Genomic DNA, 20,732 nt, shown 5'->3' on the forward strand with positions numbered 1-20,732 from the left:
AGGTGATTCTAATGTGCAGCCAAGGTTGAGAACCACTGCCCTAGTTCCTTTGAAAAGTAATTTGAAAAGTAAATTGGCAGAGAAAGATCTTTACTTCAGCGTTTTGATTGCATTCCTGTGGCTAATTGCTCATCGCTAGGAGGCCTCAATTTGTGCATATGCAACTTAGTGTTCCTACTGAAGTAGTACCTTTTTTTTTTTTTTGTAGAACACAAAGGAAGAAATGACCTGGGTCCAACAGCTCTTTATTTAAAATTTTTAATTGAAATATAATTGATATATATCATTGTGTAATTTAAAGGTGTACAACATGTTGACTTGTCACACTTATATATTGCAATATAATTACCATCTCTATCAGGCCACATAGTTATAATTGCCTTTTGTGGTGAGAGTAATTATGATCTAATCTTTTAGCAACTTTGAAGTTCATAATACAGTATTATTGTTTACTATAATCACTATGCCAACAGCCCTTTAGAAAATATAGCCATGATTAGATAGTTGCAGGAAATCATTTGTGGTAGGCCAAATGCTAAGATGGCTCTCCAAGACTACCCACCCTAATCCCCAGACTGTGAATATGATGACATATCTGCAAATGGGATTTTGCAGGTTACTAATAAGTTGACCTTATGATAAGGAAATTATCCAGGTGGGACCAGTCTAATCACATGAGCCCTATAAAAACAGAGTTTTCTTTTTTCTGCTTCAGAGCATAATAGGACGTTCAGAAGGGTTGGGAGCAAGAAGGATTTGATGCACTGTTGCTGGCTTTGATGGTGGAGAGGAAAGAGGGGTCCATGTGCAAGGAATGAAGAGTAGCCTCTAGAAACGAAGGGCAGTCCTGACTGACAACCAGAAAGGAAACAAGGAGCTCAGCAGTCACACAGAACTAGATTCTGCCAACAACCCGAATGTGGCTGGAAGCAGATTCTCCTCCAGCGCCTCCAGATCAGAGCCTAGTCTAGTCAACAATTCAATTTTAACCTTCTGAGACCCAGAGCACAAAACCCAGCCTGTTGACTTCTATCCTCCAGAACTGTGAGATAATAAATTAATGCTGTTTTAAGCCACTACATTGGTGGTGATTGTTATACAACAATAGAAAGCTAATACATTATTCCCCAAAGTTGAAGGAAGTAGGACTATTTATTCTGGATGAGAAATGACTGAAGGGGAACATTGGATAGCTTTTCATGTGGGAGAAGTAGTAGACATTCTGTTTTTTAGAGAGCAATGCTGTCCACTTAAATTTTTGAGATACAGTGGGGCCTTGACATACGAGTGTCCTGACTCACGAGTTTTTTGAGATACCAGCTGTCTCTCGGCCGATTTTTTGCATTGAGTTGATAGAGTAATTTGAGTTAATGAGCTTCTTAATGAGCTAGGTCTCTGAATGAATTAAACTTGTAAGTCAAGGCCCCACTGTAATGGAAATGTTATATAGCTACATTGGTCAGTACAACAGCCACTAACCACATGTGACTATTAAGTACTTAGCATATGGCTACTCCATCTGAGGCACTGAAATTTAAATTATTTTCATTTTAAATTTTATTTAATAATGATGACTTTAGATTCAAATAGTCATATAGGATCACTGACTGCTGAATTGGACAGAACAGCTTAGAAGGCTAAAGCAAGCAAATGCACAGAAGCACCAGGGTAGCAGATTTAATTCAACAAAAGCAAGACCTTTCCACTAATTGTATCTATTTATAAATAGAACGCCAAGCTTTTATGTAGTGGGTCCTCAGTCACTCGAAGTATTAAACAGAAGCTAGGTGAATATGTATCAAGGATTATGATCAAGGATGCTTATATATAGGGAATGTTTGGTGTTTTCTAATTCTGAGGTTCTAGGTCAGGGGTGGGCAACCTTTTTGTGAGTGCGTGCCCAAACCAGCAAAATCTCTGACTCAAAATTCTTCTGCGTGCCAACCCTAATTTTTTGAGAACATGTTACGCCTACTTAATATCTCTGAAGGTGTACATATGTGAAGAACCTTGAAGAAATAATAAAATTCATTGAGCGACAAAAACACAGTATATGATGATGAAAAATACATTTATTTTTTAATGTATACATGTACACTGATAGTCCGACAGAAAACTTTATAACTCCGTTTGATATTATCAGTGGGACTTTTGCTGCTGCATCACTGATGACAGAGATTTTACATCAGGTTTATATTTCGTGACCTTCAGAGATATGCACGAGCTACTACTTTCATCCGTCAGGCTACTCCTATTACAAGACTTAACAAAATTCATCACTGAGAACAAAGATTGACAAGCGTATGTGGATGAAACCAAAACACTGGTCGGGTCTAGGAAGGCAGGGAGAGTTAAGGCAGAGGCATAGAAATTGCTCTTCCCCTCTCTCATCAATCCATGTCTATGGTCTTTAAGATAACTTGTTATGTAAAGTTATTTATTTATCTAAGATGCACCTACACTGAATTTATCTGAAAAATAAAAAAGTCGATATTAAGAAAAAATTGTAAATGGAAGATTATAAGAGAGGGTTTTGCATGCGTGCCAGCAAAAGTTACTGGCGTGCCATGTTTGGCACGCATGCCAGGGGTTGCCCACCCCTGTTCTAGGTTTTAAAGAGTAGAAATTGCTTTACTGAGCTTCTCTGTGTGTTATCAGGAAATTAACTTGAAGAAATTCTCTTATTCTCTCTCATATATTTATTTTCTCAAAATGCAGGGAAAACATTTCAATAGAAAATTTCCATAAATAAAAATAGCATCTTAATTTTTTTTCTGACAGTTTGTTGTTTGTATTTGCAAACATAGCTGATTTTCGCATGTTGATTCTGTATTCTGCAACTTTACTGAATTTATTTAATAGTTCTAAGATTTTAATAGTTTTTATGTGGAATCTTTATGTTTTTCTGTGTATATTATCATGTCATCTGCAAAAATAGATAATTTTACTTCTTCCTCTCATTTATTTTTCTTATCAAAGTTCTCTGACTGGGATTTTCAGTACTAAGTTGAAAAGAAGTGGTGAGAGTGGGCATCCTTGCCTTGTACCAGGTATTAAAGGGAAACCTTTTAGTTTTTCCTCATTGATTAAGATGTTAGCTGTGGGATTTTCATATATGGTTTTTATTGTGTTGAGGTACGTTTCCTTTTAGACCTATTTTATTTAATGTTTTAAACATCAATGGATATTGAAATTTATTAAATGCTTTTTCTGCATCTATTGAGATGGTCATGTGAGTTTTTCTTCCATTTAATTTATGTGGTGTATGAGATTGATTGATTCGCATGTGTTGAAACATTCATTCATCCCAGGAATAAACCCCACTTGGTCATGGTATATGATCCTACTAATGTGATGTTGAATTCAGTTTCCTCATATTTTATTGAGAATTTTTGTATCTCTATTCATCAGGGTAATTGACTTGTAGTATTCTTTACTTATAGTGTTTGGGTTTTTTTTTTGTTTTTTTTGGTTTTTTTTTTTTTACTATTTTTAGTGTCAGGATAGTACTGGCCTCACAAAATGAGTTTGGAAGTGCTCCCTATTCTTCTAATTTTTTGGGGGGAGAGTTTAAAAATGATTAGTATTAATACTTCTTTGAAAGTTTGGTAGAATTCACCCATGAAGCCATCTGGTCCTGAGCTTTTCTTTGTTGAAAGATTTTTTTTAAAATCAAATTTTAAACTTTCACTACTCTTTAAATTACCTTTTTTATATAACATTTTATTACTTTCATGTGTACAAAATAGTGATTAGACATTTATATATCAGAAGTGATCATCCCATTAAGTCTAGTACCCATCTGGCCCCATACATAGTTATTAAAATATTATTGACTCTACTTCCTATGCTGTCCTTTACATCCCCATGACTATTTTATAACTACCAATTTATACTTCTTAATCCCTTCTGCAAGGCAAAGGAAACAGTCAACAGAGTGAAAAGGCAACTTATAGAATGGAAGAAAATATTTGCAAGCCATATATTTGATAAGGAGTTTATATCCAAAATTTATAAGAAATTCATACAACTTAATAGTAAAACCTGATTTAAAATGGGCAAAGGATCTGAATAAACTGTTCTCATAAAAGGGATATAAATGGCCAAAATTGTATGAAAAAGTGTTCAACATAACTAATCATCAGGGAAATATAGATCAAAACCATACTGAGATATTACCTTACGCCTGTGAGAATGGCTATTACCAGAAAGACAAAAGATAACAAGTGTTGGCAAGGATATTAAGAAAAGGGAACCCTTGTATACTCTTGGTGGAAATGTAAATTGGTACAGCTATTGTGGAAACCAGTATGGAGGTCCCTCAGAAAGCTAAAAAAGAATGTTACTGACTGTATTTCCTATACTGTACTTTACATCTCCATGACCCTTTTTATAACACAATTTGTACTTCTTAATCCCTTAATGCCATATGATCCAGCAATCCCACTTCTGGGTATATATCCAAAGGAAATGAAATCAGGATCTCGAAGAGATATCTGCATTTCCATGCTTATTTTAGCATTATTCACAATAGCCAAGATATGGAAACAACCGTATGTCTGTCCATGAATGGATATAGAAGATATGTTATATCAATGGAGTATCATTCAGCCATCCCAAAGAAGGAAATCCTGCAGTTTGTGAAAATATGGATGAAGCTGGAGAATATATGTTAAGCAAAATAACTAGATTCAGAAAGATATATGGTAAGCAAAATAACCAGATGATCTTGTCTGTGAAATGTAAAATAGTCAAACTCATAAATAGTAGAACAGTGGTTACTAGGGTCTGGGGAAGAGGGGGAAATGGTGATGTTGGTTAAGGGGCACCAAGTTTTCAGTTATGCAAGATGAATAAGTTTTGCAGAACTGGTATACAACAGTGTGACCATAGTTGTATTTTGTATTTGAAATTTGCTAAGAGGGTAGATCTTGGTTGCTCTCACACAAAAAGAAAAGAAAAGAAAAGAAAAATGGTAACTGTATGAGGTGTTTTGTGGTGAATATTTCAGAGGTATATATAGTTTGGGTCATCAGGTTGTATACCTTAAATATATACAATATTTATTGTCAGTTGTACTCACATAAAGCTGGGAAAATACTGAAAATTATTTCTCAATTACAGATGTTATTTTTATTGAGGTGATATCTATATAACAAAATTAAGCATTTAAAAATGTCTACATTTTAGTACATTTACAATGTTGTATAACTCTATCTATCTATAAGTATATTTATATATTAGACATAGATATAGACATATTTGGGTGTGATAACCTATTAAAAGAGAGATAAATTATTGGCAAGAACCATCAGAGGTGTAGGTTTTCTGGAGAGAGTATGTGGAATTTTATTAGCAATCTGTGTTTGATGTCCTTGCTTTTAAACTTGAGTTATCACCTTACTTTAGGTTATATAGGCTTTTAGCCTCTAATTCCAAGAAAAAAAAGAGTTAAGAAGGTGGGCTCTGCAGTCATTAGCTAGTACCTAATCCTTACTCATCACTCACTAGTCCTGTAACCTCAGGCAGTTGCTTTATCTTTTCGAGGCTGTTTCATTACTTGTAAAAGTAAGATATAGTAGTATTTACCTCATAGAATGCTATAAGGATTAAATGGGCTGATAGGAGTTACCTTGAACAGAGTAAGGTGTTCAATAAACATGATGTGTTATCACTGTGATCAGATTATTATAACATTCAGCACCAGCATCTGAAATAACATGGGATTTTTTTTTTGCCTTCACTGTCTTTGGATGGCACATCAGGCCTGTTGACCAGTGAGGTAGAGCAGGATGGAAGGACTATATGGGCTGGGGTCATTTTTTTCTTTGGTTCTATGAAAAGAGGTGCTGCCTCAGCAGGAAACATTTCTAAAATTTAATTTAGTTAGGTAACTGGAGAGTGTCAGGCTCTTGAATGATTGAGCTAGTCCTGAATTTCAAGGAAAGAAAATAAATTGTTTCTGTGAGAGTTTCTATTAGTGTCTTGCTGTAGAACACTTCACTGACCTCTTCACCTTTGCCAAGCCTTTTAGATGATGTCACCGGAACTTCAGAGGTGGTTGAAACTAGGCTCCATTGAGTATGTTGTGCTGCAAATTCCTCAGAGACCATTTGAGGAAGCCTCTGTTCATTATTTCTGCACAGCATGATGTCATTAGGGAAAACCATATCTGTGACTTAAGTGATTCCAGGGCTTTGAAAGAGAGTGTCAAGTGAGATGACAATGTTTCTATACAACGCTTCTTATTATTCTCCAGAAGAATCATTATATTTGGCCAGATATTCTGCTTTGTAGTTGTTGGGCCTGGTAAAAATTTTCTGGCAGTTTATCACATTTGTGGATTTTAATGGTCTTTGGTTTACAAGGCCACTTCTTTCTTTTTTAAATTCAAATACAATTTTATAAGGTAAGAGGAATTTTATTGTAGTTTCTTTAAATGGCCCCAGAGAAATAAATATATAATTGAACACAGTCCAACTCTTGGTACTGTTTCAACTACCAACATAAACTATTAATGGGCGATTTGTAATAGGCCACTTTCATATGTGCATGAGGCTATGATCAGATAAGGAAACACAGTTATTTTATTTATGGAAAATACCTAAGGAGTGAATCTTGTAAACAAAGATCCCTTTCAAAATGCAATAAATTAGGTGGGACTGAGGCTTAGAAACATAATGGAACAGAAAATTCCTATAACATGAGGGGAGCTGGAAGGAGTCAGGGGATCTGATTTTGCTTCTGAATCCCTTGCTAAAACACTGTGTTGCTTTGCCAAGGCACTGAACCTTTCTGAGCCTCAATTTCATTATTTATACAAAGACAGGATTGGACCAAATGAACTCTAAGATCCCTCTCGTTATAAATTTCTGTGCTCCAATAACTCACTTTAGAAAAAAAATTGAAGAAACAATTTTGTCAGATTTGGGTGACTAGAAAAGTTAAGAATGAGTGCTAAAGAAGAGCTGAATTGTCTGTGTTTGTGATTTGGTAAAAATTAGCTTAGAATGGCTATTTGAGTTGCCAATTATCAACAAATACATGATTCTAAGCCTTGAGCTAATAAAAGTTCTCAGGTCACATCTTATCCTTTACCTTCATATTCTCTCATTTAATTGAAAAAAAAACCCAAAGGTTTGAACTGTGTAATTTTAAATTTTTTAAAAATGTAACAACCATCATGGTCAAGCATAAACTATCATCCCCACTTCTATTGTTGAGATGAGGAATGTGGGGCTCAGAAAAATTAAGTGACTTATTCATAATCAAGTGTCTAAGTGATAGAACTGGAACTTTATTCCAGGACTCCTGTCTCAAGGACCAGTTCCCCTTCTACCCCATGTTTTGAATTGTAATATTTATTTTATTGAACAATTGTTTTGTACCACATATTGAAAAAGCTTTTATGTGTTAGCTCACTACTCTTCTTATTTTCCAGACAAGGTAAAAGTGAAGGTCAAACACCTCTTACAAGGTAGAGCTGAGATCAGATGCCCTGTTTATCTGACTATCTCTGTTCTGATAGTTAATATGACTTTAATTATTACTGTGTATGTTAATCTTCTTCTTTAGTTAAAGAAGCAACCTCTTTCAAAGGTTGCTTTAATGAGTATGTGACAGTGACAGCACTGGAGGTGGTAGGAGCTAAAGAGGTCAGGTTAGGCTAAGGTGAACTATTCTCATCTCCAAGTTGCAGGGCTTTAGCTTTAGTGCTGGCCATCCCTTACTGAAGTCATGCAGTGTGGGTTTTGAAATGTTCTATTCCAGTTGCCTGCAATATTATTTTTTTAAAAAATTATCTTTATTGTCTAAAGTAATACAAATGTCCCTCTTTTACCCCCATTGACCCCCGCCTCCCTTTGGATAGCCTCGTCCTTTCCCTTCACTCAAGCCTCTGTTTAACCATCTTTCCTCAGAGGGGCATTATCTAAATAGAATCCCCATCTTTTGAATTCCATATTCTGCCTTCTTTTTCTCCTTGACACTTGTCCCCACCAGAGAGACTCAATATCTATTTAGTCATTTGCCAATTATCTCTCTCCTGTAGAATATAAGCTCCATGTATGCAGAACTTTTGTCTGGTTTGTTCAATTATATATTCACAGCTCCTAGAACAGGGCTAAGCCCATAGTATCTACTAAGTAAATATCTGTTTAATGAATGAAAGTGAAAAAGGCAGTGAAGTAGTAGTGGCTATTATGTCTAAAGAATAAGGATTTATATATGAACATGGAGAAGGGCCATTAGAAATTCTGTCCAGCATCAGGAAACCAAAGGGTGGAATGGGTTGTCTAGCTGGGAAAATAAAAATGTGTTGAAAGGACTTAGCTCTGAGTATATCACCAGTAAAATCATCTAGCTTTAGGTTTTTAAGTGAGTGGATCTTCCCATTTCAATTTCACCCATTGCTCCTGGGATCTTACAGCTTGGCTAGATCTTTAGAGTTGATCCAGTCCACCTCCATTATAAGAAGAATGAGACTTGCACAGGGGAAATAACTTGCCCAAGATCAAACATGGTGACTTAGCTGACAAAGTCAAATGGAAGTGTATAAACCTGAGTGGTCTTGCCCTGGGAGACATTTTTATAAGATATGATGATGGGCTGGATAGTTATTAGTCCCCAAATGGGATTCTAGTAATGTGCCATTATCTTTTGACCTTTGTGATGTTTTGCTATAAATGATCCATATTAGAAGACCAGGGTTGGATTGCAATGCTATGATTTATGAGAAATATATATTTGCTAATTCAGATGACCAAAATATATTTCTCATATATATTTGGCCTTCCCTCATAGTTGATGGCTCACAGCTCTTAGAACCCTTGGAATTTCCTAAGTGATGAAGATTATAAAGGTATTTTATGTAAATGAGTTGACTTTTGAAAAGCACCTAAGTATGGAGGCTGGTTGCCAGGGGAACCAACCATGTGATTAGATCTCTTTGACATCTGGGGAGGGGAGAGGGGCTGGAGGTTGAATCTGTAACCAATGGCCAATGACTTAACCAATTATGCTTATGTAATGAAGCCTCCATAAAAAACAAAAACAAACAAACAAACAAAAATAACTCAAATAAAGCCCCAAAAGGATGGAATTTGGAGAGCTTCCAGGTTGGTGAACATGTAGATATTTGAGAGAGGTACCCCTGGAGAGGGCATGGAAGCTCTGCACCCTTTGCATCTCTTCCATTTGGATGTATAACATATCCTTCAGTAAACTGGTAAATGTAAGAAAGTGTTTCCCTGAGTTCTGTGAGCCACTCTAGCAAATTAATTGAAAATATAGAGGGGTGTTTTTATCCATTTTATACAGGTCACCCTACACGTAGCTTCATAAAGACAGTACCATAGCTTCAATTTGTACCATTTAAATAATCCTTATCCACACTTAAAGTCACCATTTTTAAATACCAAGAGGGAAAATTATTACTCAGCATAATAATAAATTCTATTATTTTGCATGATAGTAATCCTATCTAATAAAAGCGTAATATGCAAATTGACCATCACTCCAATGCACAAGATGGCCACCCCCATGTGGTCAAAGATGGCCACCCCCATGTGGACACAAGATGGCCTGCAGGGGAGGGCAGTTGGGGGGGACCAGGCCTGCAAGGGAGGGCAGTTGGGGGGGACCAGGCCTGGAGGGGAGGGCAGTTAGGGGCAATCAGGCTGGCAAGGGAGGGCAGTTACAGGTGACCGGGCCAGCAGAGGAGGGCAGTTGGGGGCAACCAGGCCTGCAGGGGAGGACAGTTAGTGGTGACCAGGCTGGCAGGGGAGGGCAATTAGGGGTGACCAGGCCAGTAGGGGAGGGCAGTTAGGGGCAATCAGGCCAGCAGGGGAGCAGTTAGGCATCGATCAGGCTGGAAGGGGAGTGGTTAGGGGGTGATCAGGCTGGCAGGCAGAAGTGGTTAGGGGCAATCAAGCAGGCAGGCAGGAGAGTGGTTGGGAGCCAGCAGTCCCGGATTGTGAGAGGGATTGGACATCCCTTGAGGGGTCCCAGATTGAAGAGGGTGCAGGCTGGGCTGTGGGACACACACACACACACACACACACACCCCTGTGCATGAATTTCGTGCACTGGGCCTCTAGTAATATTGATAATAGCTACTATCATTTCTCAGTACTCTATAGCCAGTTGGTCAAAAGCACAGGTGATAGATAACCTGGACTTTCAACTGGCATCAGAAGTATATGTGGGGGAGGGGTAGTCTTGTTGGACTGACCCCTTTACTTGTGGGGTCTGACACTACCTCCAGGTAGATAGTGTTAGAATTGAGTGAAATTATAGAACACCCAGCTGGTGTCACAGAGAATTGCTTAGTGTGGGAGAAAAAACCTTCACATATTTGGTGACCAGAAGTGTTTTGTGTGAGTAGCAAAGAAGGCTTAGGTGGAAAACTGAGTTTTTCTAATACAGAAATCTATACAAGTAACCAAACTGTGCCACAAATATTTTCAAGAATAAAATTTCAGTAAAACTTTAGGAATTTTCTAGCTATATTGAAACACCTGGGAGTCTTTTAAAATTTACTGATGCTTGGGTCCACTTCTAGAGATACAACTTTAATTGTGATCCTAATGTGCACACTGGGTTAAGAATCATGAGCTTGGAGATCAGGAGTACGAATCTGGGAAGTAGACATAGTAGTGTTCAAATTATCTCTCTCTCAATTATCAACTGCTATGATTTGGCATAAGTTAATCTTTCTGAGCCTCTGTTTCCCCTTATGTAAAATGAAGGTAATCGTTCTGATGAGAGTTTTGCAGGGATTAAATGAGATAAGGTCCATAAAGCATATAACATGTTGCCTAAACCATATAAGCACTTGAGAAATGATAGCAGCTATTATCAATATTATTACTATCATGCAAAATAATAGTATTTATTATTATGCTGAATAATAATTTTCCCTCTTGGTATTTAAAAATGGTGACTTTAAGAGTGGATAAGGATTAGTTAAATGGTACAAATTGAAGCTATGGTACTGCCTTGATGCAGCTACGTGTAGGGTGACCTGTATGAAACGGATAATGACTGACTTCAAAGTGAGATATTTAAAACAGGCTGCCAGGCTCATTCAGTGCAGACCTGGTACCTCTTTTGTGAAGCAGCAGCTAAAGAGACTCCAGTGCTCATCATGGCCCACCAAAAGCCTAAGGAAGAAGTCAAGACTGAGAACAATGATCACATTAATTTGAAGATAACCTTAATTTGAAGGTGGCCGAGCAGGATGGTTCTGTGGTGCAGTTTAAGATTAAGAGGCATACATCATTTAGTAAACTAATGAAAGCCTGTTGTGAACCAAGGGGTTTGTCAATGAGGCAGATGAGATTCCAATTTGATGGGCAGCCAGCCAATCAATGAAACAGATGCAACTGCACAGTTGGAAATGGAGCATGAAGATACAATTGATGTGTTCCAGCATCAGACAGGAGGTGTCTACTAAAAAGGGAACCTGATACTTTACTCCAGAACTCCAGACCAAGCAGACATTCTCAATTAGAAAACTGCAATTTGGTTCCACCACATCCTGACTACCACAGTATAGTTTTCTTTATTCTTTCATTTTCCCCTTCCCCATTCCTTTATTTTACATAAAGTATGTGTGCAAGCATTTGCATGTTTAAAAACTAAATGGCCAATACTACGTTTTGATCAACATCAAATGGACATGGCATGGGGGAAATAATGGTTCTGTGGAAATACCCTCTTCTTCCGTTAATGGCATGCTCATTCAGCTCTTATCTTTATATTCTAGTAAATTATTTTGTCCTGTTTACAAAAAAAGAACAACATAAAAAATCTTTGCATATCTCGTTTGATTGGAGAATTTTAATGTTTTTCTTTTATCATTGTAATACCAAGGACAATTTTATAACTTTTTTGTATGTAGCTGTTAGGTGTAGGGCAATCTGTAGGTAAAATTACTCTAAAATAAATCCTATCTAAATCCTAGATAGTTTTCCCTTAGAGTCAAGTATCTTGTTGTTTAAATAAACTTCTTGTTTAAAAAAATAATAAAACAAGCCTGCCTTATACAGGGTGTCCCCCAAAAATGTATATACACACTTTGAATAATTATAAAGGCAGTTTTAATTAAAATACATTTCGTTTTCAAAATTGAGCTATCAGCTGTTAAAGTGTGTATATAGTTTTGGGAACACCCTGTAGTAATGTTATAGAAATCAGAACTCTGAATTCTGTGGAAAGCAAAATTACATATTGCTTCCTGTGTTACATTCCACACCAGTTGAAAGTGAAGCAGTGATCAATGTTCAGATGGTTTCTGGCCAGAGTTAGGTCAACTCCACAGCCAAAACCAAGCTACTGAGAAGCAGCTGGGTACTGCCAGCCTGGAACATGGAGTAATGGAGCAGTTGCATCATTGTGGGGTAGGTAGGTTAAGGACAGACAGAATGTGAGGGGAGACCCCAACAAATCTTTCTGCTTTCTCTCTTGTGGATTCCCTTGGAATATGAAAAAGAGAATAACAACAGAGGAATGTTCTGCGTGATAAAAAAAACAGTCATTTGATCATCAACAACCCCAATAGTCTACCCATGGGAAGCCTATTTGCTTTTGAAGCAAGAGAGCATTAGGTAATTGACCTCCTTTTTTATTATGGTAGCTTTAGACTCAAACAAGAGCTCTATGAAATGTGGGGGGAAATGTTTAGAATGTGCTATGACACACTTTAAAATGTGCATTTCAACTGGAGGTAATAATCTTAAATGTGAAAAGAAAGCAATACTATACTTATTTGTGTTTGATAAAGAATGCGTTCACCAAAATCTCAGTATTTCTGAGTTGGCTAATGAAGAGTGAGAAGCAACACAGGATGTCTGTAGATACCTTTGTTTAGGGTGCTATTCAAAAAACAGATCCTTTTATGCATCAAATATTTTAAAAATAAATTTCAATTAACTTCTGATTCTGTTTTTAAGAACACAATGGAGCAGAATCAAATTCTAAATGAGAGAGTGTATCATCCTAGTTTAGAAAATAATTTCCATTAAAATGCCTTGAAATTCATTTTGCAAATCATGCTTATTATGATATTAGACCTCTGCCTGCAGAAACGTTGAAAGAATAGTCCTTCCTAGACTAATGAAACCAATTTTCCTAACAGCATCTCCCATAATTTTCCATAATTATTATTCAAAATGTACAAACGTGCACACATTGCTGGCAGTAAGTCTCAAATAGGATGGAAATGAGCTTATACATCTTCCATGTGGGTGATCACATCATTTTTCAAATGCCTTTGTGGAACTGAGACAGGAAACTTTGTGGGCCTGTTTTACCAGAGATAAGGAGAAAAGCTAATTACGACCTTAGACACTTCTTTGGGGAGTATTACAAGGCACAGGAAGCTTTTAATTGGGTTTTGCTTCACTTTTTTACAAATAATCATTTCCACTTCCATGTTCAGGCAATTCTTTCTTCAGTTTCTCTAAAAATGATGCTTGTTGGATCTTAGTTAAAGATGATACATGGCAAATAGTCTTTATGTACCAAAAAAATAAAGAACTTGGGAGTGGTTGACAGACTTTGTTTAAAGTAAACTTCTAATTTTGCAGTAGTGGTTTATATTAAACACAGCTATCAATGGCTGTACTGTTAATTGTTAGCAACATCCTATGGGGCCTTTAGCCCCTCTGTTGATTTGAACACTTTCAATTATAAACCACTTAATGCCCTCATCCCTCTGCCTCTCTCTCCCTGACTTCGGCTGCAGGATAAATATCTTCCCTTTTATGGTATTAATGGAACTTTGTAAGTTTAAGTTAATTTGAGCACATTTAGTACTATAACAACTCCTGTCATTTCCAACACCCAGAAGAATACCTTGCGTGGGCATGATCACGCTGCAGCCCACTCAGTAACATGAGTAATGATCTTCAAGTGAACCTTATCAAGACTGTAAGGGCTTTGGATAATTTAGACAAGAAAATTGAAACAAGTGTGTCTTTCTTTAAAAAGTCACTCTGATTTCCTGCTTAGTGAAACTACACAATCTATTAGTGCAAAAATTCTCTCAGAGGGTTAGAAACTTTTTTTCTTTACCAATGTGGTGTGTGTTTGCCTGTGTATGTGTACATATGTATATCTCTGGAGATTAGAATGGTAGACTAGCAGTTTGCTTTTACACTCATGAATAAAATATTCTGGATAGAGGAGCAAACATGATGTCTTTCTACTGTTTCTTAATGCAACAACACATTCCTGAGATAACTGTTCCTAGTCTAAAACAGCTTCTGGAATGAAAACCCTTTAGAATGAAAGCTTTTTGTCCTGCTACATTGATTGACAGCCTACTCAGCACCTGTGTGACAAAGAGAGGAAACTAGGGTTGGATTTTTCTTCCTTTACACAGTCATTCTAGAATAAAGAATCTCAAACCCCAAAGGAAAAACAAACAAACAGTAACAGAGGTAGAAGATCCTAATGCGGGGAGAGAGGGAAGCGAGAGAGAGAGAGAGAGAGAGAGAGAGAGAGAACAAAAGTTAGGTAGATATTTGCTAATTGCACTTTTATCTCAAATATTTAAATTTTTCCAATCTGGAACTAGAAATAATATTGGGTGACATCCAGGGGAAGGAACCCAGTGTAGGTAGGGGGGGGGGTGCTGTTATAGGATCCCTATTATAAAAATGAGATGGAGAAATTACTAGAAACCATCCCTTTTTGGGACTAGAATTATAACCATTTCCTACATCTGCTATTTTGTTTGTTCCTCATAAGAAGCTTAGGAAGTCATCTGCACCAATGGCAGTGATCCCATTTTATAAACAACAAAACTAAAGACCCAGGGAGGTTACTCAAGGTCACACAGCTAGTTTGTGGTCATATCAGGACTTCCTTCATTTTTAGTTCTTCTGCTGGTTATATCTATAACAAAAAATAACTTGTGTGTGCCTATGTTTGTTTTAAAAATTTTTTACCAAGAAGGATGAGGAATTTAGTTTACCTCCATTACCTCATTTCTTCCCCCTGATTTTTATTTTTTATCAGTGTGTAGTAAGCAGTAATTTATAATAATAAAAGTGTAATATGCTAATTAGACTGGACGCTGAACGACCTTCTGGATGAAGCCGTGGTGGCGAGTCCGAGGCAGAGGCGATTAGGGGTGATCAGGCAGGCAGGCAGAGTGGTTAGGGGCGATCAGGCAGGCAGGTGAGTGGTTAGGGGCAATCAGGCAGGCAGGCAGAGGCAGTTAGGGGCTATCAGGCAGGCAGGTGAATGGTTAGGGGTGATGAGGCAGGCAAGTGAGCACTTAGGAGCCAGTGGTCCCCGGTCGCAGATTGCGAGTGGGTGCAGACCGGGCTGAGGACCCCCCCCCCCGCACAAATTTCGTGTACTGGGCCTCTAGTATTTCCAGACTTCCCTGTGCTGTGCTCCAGTTTTCTCCTCTGTAAAGTGACAGTTGAGTCAGATACTCTCAAGATGCTTTCAGCTCTTTTATGATTAATTAAGAATCAATGGGCACAGTCTCTGAATCATTTATACAGTATCTGGCTGCTTTTGTTACATAGTTATTGGAGTGGAAATATTACTGCTGTCTGAATATGAATCAATGAAGAGTTAATGCTTAAACTTGGACCTCATGGGAGCAATTGTGATTTGTGCAAGGAAGAATGTTAAGGTTTCTCTGCTCAATGACCTGCATAAACAAAAGTGATCCAGAAAGCTGCTGCTCATGCTACATTTTGACTGGACTGCCCCATCACCAGTGATGCTAAGTGATAATGATAATCCCTGAAGGAAAAATGAAAGCATGTTTGTTCCTTCGATCCATAATTGGCCTGACACTGAGTCCCAGAGACCATGCACATCAGGTCTCTCTTTACTGTTCATAAACGCTGCATATGTCATCTTATCAGGCCAGGCCATGATTAGGCTGATGTACCTTTTTCTTTTGCCTAGGATTATTTTAGTCTTCACTTTCAACCTTCAGTTTCAGGGGATAATTTGGACAGATTGCATTGTGCCTGGGTTGAGTTAACAAAGACTTGTTATCCTTTTCAGAAGCCAGACTGGCAAAAATTCATTTGTTAGCCACTTATATGCTTGATAGAAAACAAAACAAAACAAAACAAAACAAAACAAAAAATCCTAATAGCCACATCTCACATGGGTAGAGTGTATGGTAGGGTAGACAAAGTACAGGTTTAGAGTCAGACTGTCCTGGATTAAAATCCCAGCTCTGCCACTTACAATGTATGTGACCTTGGGCAAGCTACTCAACCTCTCAGAGCTGTAGTTATGGCCTATGTAAAATCAGCAATTTTCAACTGGTGTGCCACAAGAATTTTTAAAATATGCAATACCTGACTATTTAGTCAAGGGCACTGACCTCTTTTACCTTAGATTGTCAAATACAAAAACAATGACAACCAACACAATAGATGTTGGGTGTGAATAAGTAAAAATATACCTATTTTTTTTTGTCAGATTGGCAAAACATAATATATTTTTTGGTGTGCTGCAGAATTTTAGTAATTAGTGTATGTATGCCATGGGATGAAAAATATTGAAAATCATTTTGTAAAATGAATATGACAATGGCAATTTTAAAGGTTGTCGTATTTTATGAAGATTTTCTAATACTGTACCTGCTATGAAATAGTGCTCAATAAGTGGGAGATGTTTTATTAAGGAAAATCAAATGTCATCATGATGGTGTTTCTATTTATACTTATGTTTCAAAGGCTTTATATGGAAAGAAGCCCAGAGCTTGTTTTATTTCTGTGTCTGCCTCTTGCCTAGCATCTGGGATATTAATATTGCAGAATCTGGGATATAAACAGCATTTAAGAGTTATTATTTAAATGACTGACTCTCTGGATGAATGAATGAGTGAATGAGCAACAGAAATGGGAAATAATTGGCAGCAAAGCAATCAACTCCAAGAGCTTGTGAGTTGTTCAACTATTGAGTAAGTTGGCAAAGCCAAGACTCACCCACATCTGATTCCAAGGCAAGTGCTTGTTAGCAGTATCTATCTACCTTACTAATCATAACTGCTTTTGTTCCTCCAGATTTAAGAACATTTGTGAGTTTGTAAAGACTTGTCATTCACACTTTTGCTCTATTAGGTCACATTTCTAAGTAGGGTAAGTGGAATAATCTTATTATTTGTCCATTCATTCAACAGTTTTGAGTAGAAGAGCAGAAAGATTTTAAATAAAAGCATGGATTGGAGGGGCTCTGTGGGTCCATAGCCTCTACTAAGAGCCTTTATTCTGTATCTGTTATGGGAGTCTATAGATACTTCTAGAATAGGCCACCGTATTACATACAGCACTGAGGCATCTACCTTCTATTCTATGATAACCTCAATCTCACCAAAGAGGAAAAATAACATATACTCTCTCTAACCTGATTGCCATATCCACGTTCTTTATTAACCAAGCCCACTTTTCCTGCTGGTAAAATAAAAAAGGGGCTTCTTTCAGAGTACATGGGTGGGTCTCCACTTTGCATTTCACATTGCCTCATTTCTACTAGTTATTCTCTCTTCCCCTTGAGTATAAAAATAGGAAGGTCTCACGTACCGATCCTGCCTTTGTTCTGATCATCACTAATATTGGCATACTCTGCAGCAAGGACCTTACTCTGCTTTCCATGGCCATTTGGTGAGTCAGCAACAAGGTCCACATTAGAACTCAGAATTCCTGAGGCTTGATCGATCTTGTACTCACTTCAGTATTATAAGTGATTACAACTGGGAATAAAAAAGATTCATTGGAAGACTTTTGGCACTGAGCTTCCAAACCCTGGAGGTAAAAAACACACACACAACAAAACATTAGATGAGCTAGTTTTATTAAGATACAAAGTGGTAGTTACTAATACTGTTCTGTGTTGAATTCAGAAATACTTTATTTGGTTTCAATACCTCCTAAAACCCAATGCTTTTAAAGGCTTGCCTTCCAGGCTATTTAGCCATTCTGAATAAATTTTAGCCAGTTGGGCAAGTTACTGTTCAAATAAATACTTTTTCTAGTTCCTTTCCATATTTCAAGCACTTGTAGGCCTCAGAAATATAAAGACCCCCCCATGCATATACGCTATAATCACATCTCTCATGATTTGGAGTCCCTGCTCAACCTGTCCTGGGAAGATAGGGATTTTTTTCTTACAAGCATGAGATAGGTTTATTAGGTCAGAATTTATGAGGCTGTAAAAGGACACATGACACTTCTTGATTGGAGGCTAATAAGGTGTGTTCATTCCCAGGTCTGTAAAAACCTTTCAAGATTTCTTGAGGGTAGAATTCAATGTGTCCTGATGCCTGAGTGCCACTCCTAGTTAAAACAAAGGAATGAAAAAAGTACTTTTCAAATGAAGACAAGATACTACCATATTCTTGTGTGCAGTGGCTAGAAATTTCTTATGCAGGAACTATATAAATACAGGAATAAAAAATGTCATTCTATCTCTTCTAGTTAATGATCATTCGCTCAGGGAGAGGACGGTGGGGATGGGCAGTGAGAGATCAGCATGAGGATTACAAAGAATGTGTAGTTTAGAGTTAGAGAAAATTGGATTTGAGGAGAGCAGGAAACATAGCTATGTGATTTTTCTGCAGCCCCGTTGTTATAATCTATCAACAATCTTAATAGTAATCACTTCACATTATTGATGTGAGAATTCAATATAACATATGTAAAACACCCTAGCACAATCTCTGTCACACAATAGAAACTCAACAAATGGTATCTGTTATTACAATCTGGGCTGTATTATGGTTCCCCCCCACCCCACACTGCAATGCAGCAGCTTGAATGAATGGCAAAGGGGCTGGTGAGGAAACTGGCACAGAGCCTGTGCTCAGATGTCTCATGGGTTCTGAAGTCAAACTGACTACCTAGTTTTGTGTCATAGCTATGCCACTTTTTAGCCACATGGTTTTGGGCCAGTTTACCTTACTCTCTGAGCCTCAGCTTACTCAGCTATATAATGGGGATACCAGTATCCACCTCATAGAGTTGTCTGAGGAATTAAAAAGTCAATACAGGAGAAACCAAGATGGCGGCATAGGTAAACACCTGAAATTGCTGCCTCAGACAACCACTTCAAAAATACAACTAAAAGACAAAACGGACATCATCCAGAACCACAGGAAGGCTGGCTGAGTGGAAATTCTACAACTAGAAGGAAAGAAAAAAGCACACTGAGACTCAGAGGAGGTGGGGAAGTAAAGTGCAGAGGTACAGAGGTGCATGCAGAAAGGGCTGGCAACTGAGGACATGGTTGTCTTTTTTAATCCGGAGGAAGTCACAAGCTCCCAACTGCTCTGAACTCCAGTTCCGGGCAAGTCTCTGGGGACCCAGACTCATATGGGGAGAAACTGTACTGTCTGGCATCTGGCGGAACTTGAGGGCGGCTTTCTCTCAGAGGTGCTTGCAGCAATCACCATGGGACACTGAGACCCGGGGTCTCTTAGGGTAGGACTGAGGATCAGCCATAGCTGTTTGCTCTGCCCTGTTGATTCCCTGAGACCCCGCCCCACCCAAGCTGTGCACAGAGGCTTTTACATATGAATGACCTGGCCCTCTGCAATCTAAAATTACCTAACAAACTGCAGCTGGGTCAGAGAGACCCAGAACATCCAAAAGAAGGCCCAAGGCCCCACAGCAGCTTGCATGGCTTCACAGCTGGGCCTCATCTGGGCATCTCCAAACCCCAAACAAAGAAGAGGAATATGCAGATCTCTCCATAGCTCCTGCTGGGTAGCCTCAGGCAGAGGCTAAATTAGCACCTCCTTAGATCCAAGAGCCAGTGTACCCAGTGGTCAGAGTGGGACGATCCAGATTACAACTTCTCAGATCCATAAGGGACACACTCAGGGGGCAGACTCAGAGAACACCAAAGCCCCACTGAAGCAAGTCTTGCCCCATAAGGGTGTCTCCAGCACAGAAGTTCTCCCACTGTAGACACAGCTGAATCTCACAGCCAGTTGGCCTGGAGGTCAATTCCTCCCGGTGATACCAACAATAGTCAAGGCTTAACTACAACAAGTCAAGACTGTGCAAAAAGCCCACAAAGGGGTGCACCAAGAGTGTCCACCTCAGGTAATTGGGGAGGCTGAGCCACTGGGCCCTATAGGACACCTAGCACAGAAAGCCACTCTATCAACACAGGGAAGCAGCCAAAATGTGGAGACAAAGAAACAGGTCACAAATGACAGAAATGGAGGAAAGCAAACTACTGGATATAGAGTTCAAAACCATGGTTATAAGGTTTTTCAAGATTTTTCTAGAAACCACCGATAAATTTAGTGAGACCCTTGATAAATCTAGTGAGACCCTTGAGGTTATGAAAAAGGACCAACTAGAAATTAAGCATACACTGACTGAAATAAAGAATATTATACAGAGATCCAACAGCAGACTAGAGGATCGCAAGAATCAAGTCAAAGATTTGAAATACTAAGAAGCAAAAAATACCCAACCAGAAAAGCAAAAAAAAAAAAAAAAGTATCCAAAAATATGAAGATAGTGTAAGGAGCCTCTGGGACAACTTCAAGTGTACCAACATCCGAATTATGGGGGTGCCAGAAGAAGAGAGAGAGCAAGATATTGAAAACCTATTTGAAGAAATAATGACAGAAAACTTCCCCTACCTGGTGAAAGAAATAGACTTCCAAGTCCAGGAAGTGCAGAGAACCCCAAACAAAAGGAATCCAAAGAGGACCACACCAAGACACATCATAA

At 38.2% G+C, this 20,732-nt stretch overlaps 1 pseudogene; it reads left to right on the top strand.

The window, feature by feature from the left end:
• The first annotated feature begins 11,146 nt into the window (after positions 1-11,146).
• LOC102429637 lies at positions 11,147-11,455 on the top strand (annotated as a pseudogene).
• The last annotated feature ends 9,277 nt before the right edge of the window (positions 11,456-20,732 follow it).

This window comes from Myotis lucifugus, unplaced genomic scaffold (genome assembly GCF_000147115.1).
Source record: "Myotis lucifugus unplaced genomic scaffold, Myoluc2.0 scaffold_2, whole genome shotgun sequence".
In the NCBI taxonomy this organism is placed as follows: domain Eukaryota; kingdom Metazoa; phylum Chordata; class Mammalia; order Chiroptera; family Vespertilionidae; genus Myotis; species Myotis lucifugus.